Genomic DNA, 16,921 nt, shown 5'->3' with positions numbered 1-16,921 from the left:
AAGTAGTGGTTTGGTCCCTCTGACTGATATATTATTATATATGACATCATTAGATTATTAATAGTGAAGCATCAGTGTTAGAGCAGCATGTTACTGTTGTAGCTGCTGGAGGTGGAGCTAGTTTACACTACTTTATATATAGTTAGACCATAAATTATCATAACACAGCTGTCAGCATGTGTCCTGACTAATAAGCCAACATTATTTGTAAGGTAGTGTAAAGGTACTTACTTTCGAAGTAGGTGAGGCTCCATCTTATGCTCCATGTAGTTGCTGAAGCAGTCCGCTGTTCTTGCCCGTAACCATGGTATTTTGGGGAAACAGAACAAGGTTTGAGGTGTTGAACACCTGAAGATACAGTGATATACCATGCTGTTTCTAACTAGCCAAATAATGAATCTTTATAATACTCTGATATTATTGGTTGAAACTGGTTGGTTCAAATTTACGTAAGTACATGTCATATTTTGTTTTACAGGAAGAAAACATCATTGGATTTTGATATAAAAATACAAAGGTTTTATATATATATATATATATATATATATATATATATATTAAAATGAAAACAATGGTTGATTTTGCAGTTATTCTTATTGTCAGGCTTCTTACACTTCTTACACATACATGGACCCCAAACAACAAGAAAGTAAAGCATATTTCAACAAAAGCTGCTGTGTTGTCTTGTCCCTCCTTTCCTACCTCATTGTTTTCACTGCTTCCATCCTTTCTGTCATCACTGGTAAACACTCATTTCTTCCTCTGATATATTTGAATAAAACAGAAAAGATAAATCACAACCGGAAAACTAAACACGGCTGCTGATACAGACAATACAATTAGCATATTACCAATTAGCTTGAGATATTTTGAGTAGGCTTCATTCATAACACAGAGGGTTTCCAGTGGTTTTACTGACACCAAAAGGCCACACAATGGTGATGTTCTCCAGATTACCAATGTCAACATGTGTGCACTGAAGTGGATGAATGTTCCCTGTCTTGCTCTGCTCCCCCAGTTTCATCACCTCAGGAGCATTTTGGATTCTTTTGTCCAAATGTAACGAACCTGTCTGCACTGAGGCTTTCATTTGGTTATGCAGCTACCGTTTATGTGTGTTTTGTCTGGCTCTTGAGTAACAGGTAAATGAGGCCAGTTAGTGAGCCTGATTAACCCAAATTAAAATCATATACTGGGTTACTATTTACTCCCAAAAAATCAAATTCTACAGTTCTCATCAGGCTCAGAAGATGCTTTACATACACAAGCAGTACATGAGATATATAAATGCAGGAAATTATTTTTGGTAGGAAGTAATGTGTGGGGCAATGCCCTTTATTATATGAAACCCATGTATCTTCAGTCAGACGGCCGGGATGGCAGAGTTATTACCTCAGGGATCCCCCAAAATTAATTTTTTTCTATCCTTTGCAGGTACACTGATTTGACAGCAGATGGTACTGGTCCCATTTATCAGACTTTAACATGAACCGAGCCAACTGTTACACAGTGATCCTTGAACAGGCAGACTTCGACATCAGCTGAAATTTCTGCAGAAATGTGTTGCCCTGAGCAACAGTATTCCCATCAAAAATCTATGAAATCCTTTATAAACTTCTGATGAATACATCTGACCTCTCTGCTTACTTTAAAAGCTCCTGCAAGTAGGTTGAATTATGAAAAAAGTATCCTCTTTACAAAGAATTACAACTCCTTCACTCCATTTGACATTATATTTATTGCGCTCAACAAATGCTGAGGACCAGCTCTTTGTGGAGAAAATAGAACCAAATTATCTGCATATAAAACATGATTCTAGGCATTAGTGAGACTACAAGCATTCAGTTGTTCACTCAATCATCCACATATTAGGTGAATAAGAATTCAAATAATAATCCACCCTGCCTAATTCTGTTATTAACATTAGAAGATACAACCTGCATCATCTGATACTAATAAAGAGAAGAATATTGAGTAGATGTTTGTCATTTAGCTTTCTCATATTTTTAGACACTTCATCAGACCTCAATTGCCAAGTGAATCAAAATTGTCAACAGCAAAGATTTTGCAGTGCATACATATCATACATAATATTTCTGTAGCAGTCTTATCTATGCCATTCACAACATCAGTGTCACATGATAAAGAAGTTTTACTGCTGTTTACGGTTCTTACTTCACTCCAAAAATCATAACTATTGCTTTATAAATTCCTGGGAATTAAAGCACAGCTCATTTCTAACAGCCTCAGCCACATTTTCATCAATCCAGGTTTAATTTGACCATTGAATGTTTTTTTTATTCCCCATGCTGCTTACAACAAAAAAATGACTTTTGTAACTATGCATAATCAATATACATTGTTAAAAAAAAAGAAGTTATTTCACAGAAATTTACTGTATTATTTTACAGTTTTTTTGTTTTTTCTACATTAAGTGTAAATGCCATAAAAACTAAAATTATTTTTATTAAAAATATTCAACATAAAATAAAGGCTGTAATCTGTAAATTAATATAATGGAATATTATAGTTTTTTTTTTAGATTTTTGAAACCTTTACTCTATTTGTGAAAATGCAAAAAGCATTGTAGCACTTGTAACAGGGATCAAACGTGAACAGTGTCTCTAGTCTCTAGAATATCATAAAATAATTTTTGGGGGTAAATTGAGCCATTGACTCAACTTGCCCCAACATCACTGGCACGTTTTACCCCACAACCTCCATTTGACATGACAAAACTGTTTCATACAGTGGCTCAGATCCACAGTTATGCTAAGTTTATGACCTTGTTTTGTAGCTTACACTGACTTAAATTAACATGTAATAATGTCCAAAACTTTTCAATTAAGATACAAGACTGATAACTTTAGTAACATGATGAATTCACTTGGAATGACATTTTTGCTCTGTTTTGCTGACCACTCTCTCCATGTGCTTGAGTCCAAGATGGATAAAGTAATGTGAACTATACTTTCTTGATTTGTGGTCACATGATTACTTTTGTTTATGGTTACCTAGATAAAGGGGGTGGCTCATTTAACCCGCTGCCTCTATTTACCCCGTTCTCCTCTATGCTTTAGGGCATGGCTAATTTGTGATTGACAAGTCGCTACCACAGCGACAACGTTGGTTATGTAATGTAACCCCAGATTCACAGAGTATAGGCATAGCTGCTGCTATTTCACAGTGTGTTTTCAGTTCATTAAAGTTAATTGTAACATTTTGGTCACCAAAATAAGTCTGTTCAGCGTTTGGTTGCACTAAAAGACCCCCTAAAGAGTCAGATTTTCAGTTTTTTTCCGGGAAGTACATTTTGTTTGAATGGTTTTAAGCCTGTTTTTCGTTAGCGAAAATTAGCATTAGCATTAGCATTATCACAGTTAACCATAGACTATAAATGCACCATGCTAACCAAGCTAGCAGTTAGCATTAGGGTCACCTCCACCCTCTCATCCAAATATGGTCACTTCTGGTTCTAAAAATCAAAGATGGCGACAGTCAAATTCAAGATGGCGATGGTCAAATCACTAAACTCAAGGCTTCAAAGCAGAAGTCCACAAACCAATGGGTGACGTCACGGTGACTACAGTCTATGGTTTAATCAAAGATGCTCTATAACAAAACCGTTTCTGCTTGCAGCTTGTGGCTTGTAGCTTCAGTGTCACATATATAGGTAGGAAATTGGTGTGTCCGTCTCTCAGACTTTGTGAAACCTCACTGTTGAAAATATTTCTTCACAAATTTTAATTACACATAATAGGCTACACAAAATATTTCTACAGCTACAAAAACTTTTTACACGTATGCAAATTATATCTGTGCACAAAACTTCTTCACACATGCATAAAATACAAATGCACAAAGCATTTCACAAGCTCAAAATATTAATGAACCTTTCCATATATCTGGAGCCCCTGCCCTCCACTGCACCTCCTCAGCTGCCCTCCTCCTCACACATGGACATCGTCACTGTAGATTTCAATCAAATAAATATGTAAAAACTGCAACAATTGTGTCTTTTAAATAACACACATGGCTCATGGAACAGAACTTCAGCTGAACATTACAAACAGCACCTTGACATGTGAAAACTAACAGAGCAACACAGACAAAATCGACTGCAGATGCATCTATTGGCATTGTTCAAACAGGAAAACCACATCAAAAAAAGGAAGAGAAGCCACATGCTGAACAGGCAACAGACATATTACGAACAAACACTGCTGACATGTAACTTAAACCATAGTTATAGCAGTGTATATCATGGTGATTCAATATTTTTTATTGATTTCTAGTCAAGTTAGTTTTACAGCTCAAAATCACAAATTTGCCTCAAAAGGCTTAACAATCTGCACAGGATAATTATCTTTTAAACCTCTAAAGTACCTTTTTTTTTTTTTTTAAAGCGGCGATAATATATGTTTTCATAATCATGTCTGAGCTGTCAGTGTGTGATGTGTTGGTTTTGGCTTAGTGACTATTATTATCAGTGACTCTGTAGCTCCTCTCGGCTTTACGGAGCTTTATAGTGAGTTTCATGTCGTTGTTTATCTGTCTGACTGCAACTTTCCTCTTTTGGTTTCCTCTCGGCGCTCTCATAGCATTGTTTCGGTTGCAGCAGTGTAACGGGGTGAAACCATAGTTTGTTTCTTTTTTCCTGTCCTACTGGGGAGCTCTCTGTCAAAACAGCACACAAGTTTTGCAAAAATATTATAAAATAGTCCAGGCCTAGAGTTTCTTTAAAATCACCGTCCACCAGCACATCAAGGTGTTAAGAGTCCAGGGAAGATACTCGGGTTGTCTCCAGGATTTAGGGATGGCATAGAGCGTATGTGCAGAGAGGCCAAATTAAGGGCAGAATAGTTGCGGTCTTTAAAAGGTGGCTCCTAATGCCCCTCATATGTACGCTAAATAACAGCCTAAGGACACAGCTGGGATATTTCCCTAAAAATGCAGCGGGTCAATTAATTTATAATTAAAAATCAAACAAACAAACACTCCAAATCTGGGAGCAAATGAATCACGTGGCCACAGCAAAGCCAAACCAATAAAGCAAACAAAAACAACTATTTGACCCCAGCATAAAGTGAATTTAAGCAGCTGTGTATATTCCCTTGAGGCTGTGATGAAGAAGACTAGCACAATAACTTCAGGAATCACGTAGAATTAGAGAGATTTACTTAGCTGGAAGGAGGTGAAGCGTGTTTCACCCCTCCATGGATCCTACAGCGCCTCCCCCTCCGTTGGCCCCCACGATGATCTGCTGCCAAGCCTCCATTACTGGGGGGTCGTTGCTCAGTCTCAGCAAGTCTCAGTCGTTCAGAGAAAAAGCTCTAAAAAGCCACTGTACACTACCTGCTCAGCACCAAACGGCAAACAGACACAGTTAGCTGTAGACTAGCTGGTGAACATAGTGGAGCATTTAGCAGCTAAAGAGCCAGATATTTCCCTCAGGAGTTGGTAGAGAGTAAAAACAGAGCTAAAAGAGAGTGAATATTGTACTTATATTCATCAGGTGGACAGAAACACGACTCCAAATGAATGATAATGTTGCTCCATAACTGCTGGATGTGGAAATAAGCAACTGTTTGCTAACAAGTTCAACATATCAACTTCAAAGGTGTTTCTGAGGAGACTGCTTAAGTACAGCACAGATGAATAAACTATTAAAAAATGGTTTCGTCTTATACATAAAAAGTGCAATTTGCATATAAAAACCATTGAATGACTACAGGAGGATGTGGTCCTGGTGATGCCACTAGTGGTCATTGCATTATAGGACGACTGAAATGCCAACAGCAGGTCCGATCAGCTGGTTGTTTCTGCCTCGATCAGATGCAGGAAAACATCCTGGTGGTCTGTTCTTTGTGTGGATGCTCTGAATCTGAAGCAAGTTCCTATTATCTAAGAAAGTTCTGAAGCAAGTTGGGAGCCGTATCAAACTGATGCTAGGCCACTTCAACGCCTGTCGTTTTCCTCGCAGCGCTTTTAAAACAATGTGCTGCCTGTCTGCCTAGAGCACCGAGCATAATAAGGCCAATACAAGCCTACTGATTGTGAAGAAAGGGTCAAATTCTAAAATAAATTGAGAATATGTTGGTAGTTTTATAAAAAAAAAAAAAACCTTATTTAACCAGGAGAGCCAGACTGAGGTTAACAAGCTAGCAGCTCTGCAGGCTCTGACATGCTGTATTTGAGTTAAATGCTAACATCAGCATGCTAGCATGGCAACGCTAGCATGCTACATTATAATGTTTACAATGCTCACCATCTTAGTTTAGTGTGTTAGTATTTGCTAATTAGCACTAAACACAAAGTACTGCTGAGGCTGATGGGAATGTCATTAGTTTTGCAGGTTATTGATTAATCTGTTGATTATTTTCTCAATTAATCGATAACTTGTTTGGTGTATTGAATGAAAAAAATGAAAAATGTCAATCACTGTCTCCCAAAGCCCAAGGTAATGTCCTCCAATGTTTTCTTTTGTTCTGACCAACAATCCATAGACGACTAAAGAAAGCAGACAATATTCATATGTAAGAAGTTTAAACCAGAGAATTTTAGCATTTTCTCTTAAAAGATAAATCAATTACTGAAATAGTTGATGATTAATAAAATGATATTTGCATATAATGAGATTTGGTATGGTTGTCTAAAACCAGTAAAGGGTTTTTTCTCTCTTAAAGAGATAAGAGATGAAAATTTTTCTATTTCTGTTGCATAAGGTACCTTTTGAAATTACTTTTTGCCTTTTTCTTGTGGAACACAGAATTTTTCACCTCTACAAACCTCTACATGTCTCTTAAAATCCAATTCTTTGGTTGAACTGCTAATAACTCACATCCACATTAGGATAATAAGGCCAATACAATTCACAATTCTTCAAGTGTGTTTTAAACTAGCAGTCAGGTGTCCATATGAACAGTGAAAGAGGTTTTCCTCGCTGTAATCATTCCTCCTGTTCATACTGGATATTAAAAGATCCTTCAAATGTGCTGTCAATGTAAGTGATGGAGGCCAAAATCCACAGTGTGTCCACACAGTCATTTAAAAGTTGATGTGAAGCTTATATGAGGCTTCAGCAGTCTGAGTTAGTCATATCAAGTGGATATCTGACACATTTACAGTTTTTTTTTAGCATCAAATTCCCTCTTTGTGTTTCCTCGGACAGTGTTTCCCTGTTGAGCTGCAGGTGGAAGTATAGTAACAAAAAGAGGAACTTTGGCACTAAAAAGACTGTAACGTTGAAAGATATCTACTTGATTTGACTCATTTGGACTCTGAAGCTTCATATTAGCTTCAGATAAACTTTTAAATACATTTTTGCACAGAAGGAGGACTGTGGATTTTGTCCCCCATCACTTACATTTTAAGTGCATTATGAAGGGATCTTCTAATGGTCAGTATGAACATGAGGAATGATTACAGCAAGAAAACATGTTTCAGTGTTCATCTGGACACATGACTGTTGTTTTAAGACACATTTGAAAAATTGTGAACCGGTCTTATAATGTGGATGAGGAGTCACATGTAGATATTGCTTCATTTTAAAGAGTCACAAGTCAAAAAGATTGGGGGAAAAACCCTTTTTAACTGCCAAAACAGTTAAAAAAATCCCTTCAGTTTCTTGGTTTGCAACTTGTCAACAGCTTGGTAACTGTAAAACATACTACACGCTCTGTGATGCATTTAAAGCTCTGGCAAAAAAAAATCCCAAAGTTGTCATTTGTCTCACATGAGTCAGTGTGTAACATGGAACAAATCAGTTTCTCATGTTCATCAGTGTGACAGAAAGTGACAAATTCTCTGACAGTTTTACTAATTGATATGCTGCACGACTAAATCTCCAATCACCTGGACAATTAGTGATGTGATAAAGTGCCTTTTTTTTTTAGACTAATAACACATAGACACCATACATTGGAAACACGTGATTTTGAGTTTTGAAGGCGTTCGATACAAGGGAAGTGTCAAGAGTTCCTGTTTCATGAAATGCCACCCTCAGCATTCAGGAAATAAGGCATGTGAGTAAAACCTCACTTGAGTTTATGGTAAGTCAGGAGTACAAGTTGTCCTTTTGAAGCCTAAAAGGATCTGAGAGATTTCACAGACCAGTCAGATGAGAGGCTGTGGTGGGCTGCTGCTCTGTGGACTTTGTGTCCTGCTAATGCGTACGAAGCAATCATGTGTACGCTCAGTAAGAGAGAAACTCTTCATCGCCCAAATTCACCAAATCCATGAATAAAGATATGTGAGGCATTCAATATCATCAATGGTTAAAGATTTAAATGTTTTTTTTTTTTTTACAGATAACTGAAGAACCAACAAACATACAAAGAGACTGTGACATGACTGACAATGACTTGCAGAGTTCACGATTATGAAAAGTCAACCATCAGACAGCATGCTGCAGTACAACGTGATCACTTCCTACAAAAGGTGCCCCATTCACGGATGCACAGACCCAACGTGAAGTAATGATTTTTAGCCGGAGGCATGACTCTATGGATGTCAGTGTCAGTCAGTCCACCACTTTGGTTCAGACTGAAATATCTCAACAACTACTTGATTGATTGGCGTGAAATTTGGTGCAGACATTTAAGGTTCTCAGATGATGTATCCTAATGACTTTGGTGATACTCCGACTTTTCCTCTAGCGTCACCCTGAGGTTGACATTTGTAGTTTTGAGTGAAATGTTTCAACAGCTACTGGATGGACTGCCATGAAATTAGGTACAAACCATGGACTGAATATAAAGATGGACGTAATGAGGTCATAGAAACTTAGGACTCTTCCGGATACTGTTATGATACTATAGGTTTATATTATGACCACCAGTTTCAATTATTTCTACTTTGTTTCTGCAACATCAGGTATTACGATACCCATGAGCCTCAGCCATTGTTGCCATGGAGAAGAAGCTAGTCAGAGGTGTCAACGCCTCGTTGCTAAAATTGCAAACAAAACACAGGCACCATAGTTGCTGAATTCACTCAAAAGTGACCCAGAAATGAAAACTGACTCATACTGCAGATTGCAAAACACCGTTATCTTTAGCTTCCGTCTGCCGTGAGAGGTGTGTGTGACCACAAGTTGCGCCGTAACTGCTGGATGTGGAAATAAGCAACTGTTTGCTAACAAGTTCAATATATCAACTTAAAAGCTGATAATATGTCAGTGTTGTGCTCACTACTAGTTTCTGCTGAGAACTAGTGGACAAAAAAAGCAGTTAATGCAAGTGAGTTCATTGCTTTGATTGTCTTGTGTGCACACATGCAAAACAGAGTGAACTGCTTTCACTGACACCTTGTATAAATAAAGGTTGAAACATTATGTCCCCAAACTAATCTTCAATTAAAAAAATGTGTAAAATCTGTGGATTGCTCCTTTAATGACAAACAAAAAAAGGACCTGACCTGCACTTTTCCTTTCCATCAATAGCACGGAGACTGTCAACAACCTGGGAATCAAACTGCCCAATCATGTGCTCTCCTCTAACGAACATCTCCAAAAATAAGCACTGACCTCATCCATGCCCTCATCTCCTCTAAACCTGAATGCTGTCTCAGTTTCTTCCTGACTATTGTCATTCATTGGATGTAGTTTTAACAGTTAATAACCATCAAACACAAATTATTACTCAAAGTGGAGGATTTTTATGTATTAAAACATATCTTGAGGGCATCTTTAACTCTTGCTCGATAGAACACATTTTACACGGTCAAAAGACACATTACTGTATTGTTATGACAGGTTATTGGATAACACATTCACAACAGTCTGATTCCTCTAAAAACCTGGTTTACTTGCAGTTGTCAGTTTTCAGATTGAACTCCTACATTTAGCTTTGCAGGCTGTTCAGTGTTCTCAGACTAAGGAAGCTCTTTTCTTTTATAACTGACACAGCATGTGCATCACTGTTCTCTGCACTGAGGGGGACTGATTGTTCATTTGCTTGCCAGGAAGATAATACCAGCGTATAAAAACTCCCATGTACTGAATTTCGAACTTCCCAGTGGTGGAGGGGCCGGGTGGAGGGTGCTCTGGTGCTTCGTCTGTGGGAGTGTCCAACAGTACAGGAGCTCTGGATCACAATGTTCAGAAGACTGTAAGTACACAATATCCATTGTCAATCAGAACCAGAATCAAAATCATAAACAGGTTTATTGAACATATTTGCCTCGGTGTTGTGGTGCTTAACAATCAAAACATACATAAAAATTACGTTTCAAGAGAATTTTACAATAAAATATGCCAATTACATTCTGAGTGATTAGAGCTGTTGCAAATTAAACGTATAAATTGAAGAGAATGAAATGTATTACATATTGATCAGGAATGTGTAAACAGTATATGTAGTGTGCAATTAATAATAATATAAGTTTGTAACCCGCCATGTTACATGTGATGGGTAAAAAAAATCACAGATGTGCAAATATAAGATTATAAGATTTTATATTAATATATGTCTATATATTATATGTATATGCATAATGTCCATAGAATTCTTGCCAGAGAAATGAAAAATTGTTTTTTTCATGATAAAAACCACAAGGCCAGGCTTCATCATGTTCATTAATGGATGATAATGTTAAATATGAATTATACTTTATGTCAGCAGGTTCATAAAACTAACTCTGATGAAGCCAATAGGTGGAAATGAGTTTGATTCCACAGAACATCAGCTTTTCATCTTTGAAATAAACAAAACTGGAGGTCTGATACAAAAATACAAAGACTAGCGTACATAAACAGACATGACATCTTGGTAATTAACCCTCTAATTACCGAGGTCAGTATTTTGCTTTGGATTGTACCTGATTGTTCCAGATATAACACGGCTAATCAGGTAATTAGCAGTGTACTGATAACAGCCGACGCCGCATAGGCAACACAATGAGAACGGGTGTGACCGAGTCAGACCCCCCCTAAAAAGTCACACTTGCAAAGAAATGCGCAGCGAAACCAGAGACAACAGTTGTCATAACAACCAGCAGCAGTTAGATGGAACCAGAAAATCACCACTTAAGTATCAACTTCCATGGGATGTAACCAAATACGTTCACTTAAGTACAACTGAATATTTCCATTTGATGCTACTTTATACTTCCACTTCACTACATTTCAGAGGTACATAATATTATACTTTCTACTCCACTACATTTATTTGACAGTTTTAGTTACTAGTTACATTTCAGATTAAAATTTTACATGAACTAATATAATGATGTGTCATGTTTTAGATGTCTATGAGTTGTTAGCAGTTCCACCAAAGAGACATTTCCCCTCCAAATTGGTAAAAATGGTTTCAAATAAATAACAGTTTAAGACCTAAAGAGGAAAAACTCTCCAATATTTCACAAAAATGCAAAGATTAAAGAAAAATTCTGAAAGATTAATCCAAATGTATGTAGCCTCCTTCCCAATCGATCATCTCTGGTGACCCTTATATAGAAGTTCAACCTGGCTCCACGTCCACCAGTTAACCAACAATAAAATGCTGCTTATGCACTTGGTATTAATAATGTGCTTCTTTATCTAACATATCAATCACAGCCTTATTTTCTTCTATACTTCTATACTTATAATGGAGTATTTTTACATTGCCGTATTAATACTTTTACTCAAGTAAAGCATCTGATTACTTCTTCCACCACTGGGCACACTTGTGTTTGTCATTAAAGTTGTACTGAAATGTGTCATTTTTGCGAAGGGAAATATAAATTATAATGATACTGTAGCTGTTTTTCCAATTTTTCAGAAGAGAACCAAACTTTTTTTGGACATATTTATGAAAACTTTTTGCACGTCAGGAAACATGCCTCAACTTCTATATTTCTCTGGCAATTGCATCACCGTGAAACTCCCTTAGGTATGTTCTTTCATTCTTCAGTATGTATTGTATGGAGATGCCAAATAGTGACGGGAATGCTCAAATCACAGATGGGACTAAGCAATACTTAGTCATTCCCCAATTATTTAACTGTCTGTGTGTCCATCCTCAAAGATAATGAACAAATAAAAATGACAGTATCAACATCAGTCAGTACAAAGAATGAACTCTTCCTGGAGAGAACAAATGTAGGCGGCACATACACACAAGTCAAAACCTACACCTGCAAGGATATATGCAGTATACTGAGTTCATAGCAAAACAGATGTTTCTAATTCCAGTTTGGCTTTAAAGTTTGAACCATTGGGAAACATTTTAATACATTTTCAGTGCAGCGTTCGCAGTTTGTCCCAATATTAGCAACACAATGAGAGTGGGTGTGACTGAGCCACAAAACTCACACTTGTGGAAGAAGTCAGCAGTGAAACTAGAGACAATAACTATCAAAACACCCAGCAGCGGTAAAGTAGCAGCTGTAAGAACCAGGAAATCACCAGTGAAGAATATCTCCAGGCCGTCATGTGCTTGCCCGGTCCCGAGAAGTAAATCAGGTTCAGGTGGTTACTGATGAAAGACACACAGCTTTATATCAAGGACCACATCAAGGAAGATCAGCCCTGGACTCACTTTGTTACATTTTATGTGTGATTTCCTCCTTCCTGCAATGTCAAAATAAACTAAACAAATACTTTTTTTAAAAATTACATACTGTGAATTATATTATTGGAATATTATTATTGATGCATTAATATTTAAGCATCACTTTTAAGTTGCAGCTAGTTGGGGTTTATATTAGGGGTGTGCTCAAATACGTTATTCGGCAAAGCACAAATAGTGGGGGTTTTTACAAATATTTGTTTCATACAAATATTTTTAAAATTATTTGTTTTTGGGGAAAAAAAAAACAAAACAAATACCAGCGAGCAGGTCAGTTATAGTCGCTATCTCAGTGTCTCTCCTCTGCTCCACTGTTACGTCTGTCAGCAGGTCTCAATGAAGGGAGTCACATCCACCTGCTACATGACGCACATTTCTTAATTTGGACATCAATTTAATTTTCATCTAAAATTTTAAGCGTAATAAAAACAAAAACAGGATTTTTAAGCCTCTTTCCACTTTTATTCGAATACAAATAATTTTGCTGCCTCGACAAATACAGATACAAATACAAATACTGGGCCCTCTGTACATCCCTAGTTTATATTCTGTTGGCGAGGCTGGATTACCAGTTGAGCAAAGTGGGCAACTGCACAGATTTACTCCAAATTATTTGTGTCTACATAATTTGATTGATCAAAAATGTGTTAGAAGTTTGCGTCCCTGAAGGAAATGATCAGTTACGACCAGTCTGGTCTTTAAGAGGAACTCTAGTTTGAACACTTTAATAGTTTTATATTGAGCTCAGTTGTTGTAAAGTTGTGTTTTTTATCAAACTGCACACAGAAAACTGAGGAACAGGTTATATTATTCCATCATAGGAGTACTGTAAGGCTGCAGCCAACTGTTATTTTCTTTAATGATCCATTGATTGTTCAGTGTATAAAATGTCAGCGAGTGAACATATTCAGATGACTTGTTTTATCTCACTAACAGTCAAAAACACAAAGATGTTGAGTTTATTATCATGGAGATCTGCTTAAATGGAGATTTTTTTGGTATGTTTGCTTCAAAAATGACTTCAAATGTCATCAAAATTGTTGCCAATTAACTTTCTGTCAAATGCTAATCAATCATTATGCTAATCAGTATATGTATATATATAGTGGACGTCAGTGGGGGCCCAACAACAAGCTCTTGCCATGGGGCCCCGTTAGGAGGTTAATCTGACCATGACTGTTGGGTAGTTTGATCTACAACAATGCATCATATTTGATATTTGAACTTCCCCAAAGTTCTCACAGAATTAAGTAAAAGAGCTTTTATACATAAATGCTGCCTGGAACCTTTTGCAGCTTTATTTTAAATGGCAAAACTTGGTTCCTCTTTGGGGATTGAAATCACTGCTGCATAATCTGCCTGTTTTCTTAAAGGACAGGTTCACAGTTTTTTAAATCTGTCTTAAAACATCAGTCAGGTGTCCATATGAACAGTGAAAGAGCTTTTCCTGTAATCATTCCTCCTGTCCATACTGGCTATTAAACCTGCAGTACGTATCTTTTACATGTTAGTGAATGTCCGTTACATTCGAACCAAACGAGCTCACACAATGCTGGTTAAGCCTCTGTATACAGAGTTTTTAAATCTCATGCTTTAATCTCATCCTTTAACTGGATGTCAGTGTTTTTAGGAGTATTTTAGAACCTAATTAGTAATTGAGTCACTGCTTTAGATGATCTTAGTCAAAACGTTATATGTTTTGGGTGAAAATTGAATCATAAATGTAGAGTAGTCACATAAATGTGCTGGATTAAATGTATAAATTGGAGTACTTATTTGAGTAAATGTGCTTAGAGTAGAGACAGGAGTCTGTCAACCTGATCCACACTGAAAAACGGAGCCATCATCTGACTACAATGTGACTTCCCACAAATAAGCATGGATTTTCGATGGAAGTGTGGGAGGTGCACAGTGTGGGGAGGGGTCTGCAGAGTATATACAGCTGACACACTGGACTGCAGCTTCATCTGAATCCATCACTGTTCATGGCGGGACTTTAATTCAGCAGCACTCATTTTTATTCCAGCTGTTGGATCTGCAGACACAGACAGTTGGGGAAAAAAAAAAAAGTCTTTTACTTTTCTCATTATTAGCAACTATGGCCATCAATAAATCCAAAGTAGCTATCGGGTTTATGGTGACAGGGACTCTGACGGTGATTTTTGGAGTGGTTCTTCTGTTTGTGGGATCATCTGTGATGAACGACCAAATAACAAAAGTAAGTCATAATCTGAATACTTTAGGATTATTAAGTCATAATTGATCATATTTCCTGCATTAGGATTAATAACAATTTCTTAATTTTCTGTTTTTCTTTCTTTGGGTGCTTTTTTTTAAAAAAATGTATCCAATGAAAAAAGCAAAGGAGCATTCAAAAGAATCTACTTAAGTTGCATATTTGCACATTTTGTGGCCAGTCTTTGCTCATTATAGACTAAAAAAAGATAAATACATGTGCTGTGGGTTGTGATTTTCTGCAGATTGGATTGCTGCATCTAAAAGTAAAGCTTGTAAAATAACTCGTGCAACTCATTTGGATCTGTTGCTAAAATATTATGTCTCACACATGGATGACAGCTGGTGTGTCTGGATGACATGCTTAACTGGCCCAATAAAAATGCAACTTTGAGCTATTTGTAGCTACATTATTTATCCAAATTCCATTTTGGGAAATCCTTCTGCTCCACACAATGCAGCCAAAAGTGGTGAACCTTTAGTTTAGAACCTGCCAGTAATAATAGGATCATCGAAATCTGAGGTTTTAAACAAAATGAGGCTTCACTGACATTTGAATTTTGACAAAGTGACATTTAATATCGCCTACTTAATATTATAAATCATTATAAGTTAGAATTTCACCATAATAACCAGTCTTGTGTTAAAGATGTGTAAGTTATGACTTCAGATTGGAACCATTATAGTCTGTTTTGTGTCAAAAGAGAATCTTTATATTACAAGTTCTACATTTAAAAATACATTGATGTTTTTATTAGTGATAGAAGAAGAATTCAGATCATTTACTCAAGTAAAAGTAGCAAAACCTCTCAATAAAAACATTTCATTAAGTCCTGCATTGCATTTTTTTTACTTAATTACAGAGGTAATTAGCAACAAAATGCACTTTAAGTGACTCATTGTGCAGAATGACTCGTCAGTGTTACAGATGCATTAACATGTTAACATCGCAGCATTAGAATTAATGTAAAATACATTGATTGATTTGTTTATTTTAGTGTCTTGCACCAAATATAGGCATAGACCACAGCAATAACTAATGATAATATAGAATATAATATTCAGATTATAAGATAAAGAAGGGGTCACAATTTTTTTTTGCTGTGACAGCACACAGGACTGCAACTAACGATTATTTTCATTATTTTAAACCATCTAATATGCTTCATCTCAAGCAGTTTCAATATTAAAATGCTGTTTACACAGTTGATACATCAGCTGGTTGATATTTGAAATCTATATCATGATATTTATGATTAGTGTTTTCAAATAATGATAGAAATGTATGCAAAGATACGTATTAAATAATGAAATTATGTTCAATATAATGTTCTGTGTTCCAGTTTTATGAATTAGATCAGAGAAAACTCTCCACGCATGTAAATCCGAAAGTTTAGTAACTAATTTAGTTAATTTTATTTATTTACTTTGTTATTTACTTTTTATTAAGATTTCTTTCAAAGAACATGTATAAACAAAAGCGGTACATATGTGCAAACCTGACACAAAACACACACTTTAGAGAAAAAAATACACACCTACACATTCATATCAGCCCATAATAATTCTGCAATTTAGTTAATTTTTAATTACTCAGCCATAACAATTTGTTTTTGCTGCCTAATTATTTAAAACACTTTATTATGTGAATTTGACTTTTTCTCCCGTCTTGAATAATGTTGATTATTTTATACAATCCAACACAATATAAATGCCATAAATTCAAGTTTTATGAAGCTTCTACATTTTCAGTTTTTGTTGACATTGTCAGAAAGGTGATAATTCTACTTTATGTTGTTTATGTTATGAAAACTGTTCCTAATAATTTGTGTTGGATTACATTAGATTGCACTTGTGTTCCTAATAAAGTGCTCAGTGATTGTATAACACTGAAAAGGGGTCATTCTGTGTAAAGACCACTCTTATGTTTTTAACACTTTTAAGTAAACTTTGCTGATTTCACTTTTGACTTTTACTATATTTTATATTTGTATGATGTTGTACTTTTACTTAAGTAGATTATTTGAATATTTACTGCATGTTAAACGTAAAATATTACAACCAGAATGTGAAAGTCATAAGCGAGCACTACAACTCCCACAATCCTCGGCGCGGGAGGGGGGGCGTGGCCATCA

This window comes from Thunnus thynnus, chromosome 19 (genome assembly GCF_963924715.1).
Source record: "Thunnus thynnus chromosome 19, fThuThy2.1, whole genome shotgun sequence".
In the NCBI taxonomy this organism is placed as follows: domain Eukaryota; kingdom Metazoa; phylum Chordata; class Actinopteri; order Scombriformes; family Scombridae; genus Thunnus; species Thunnus thynnus.
Note: the sequence above shows the minus strand (reverse complement) of the source record.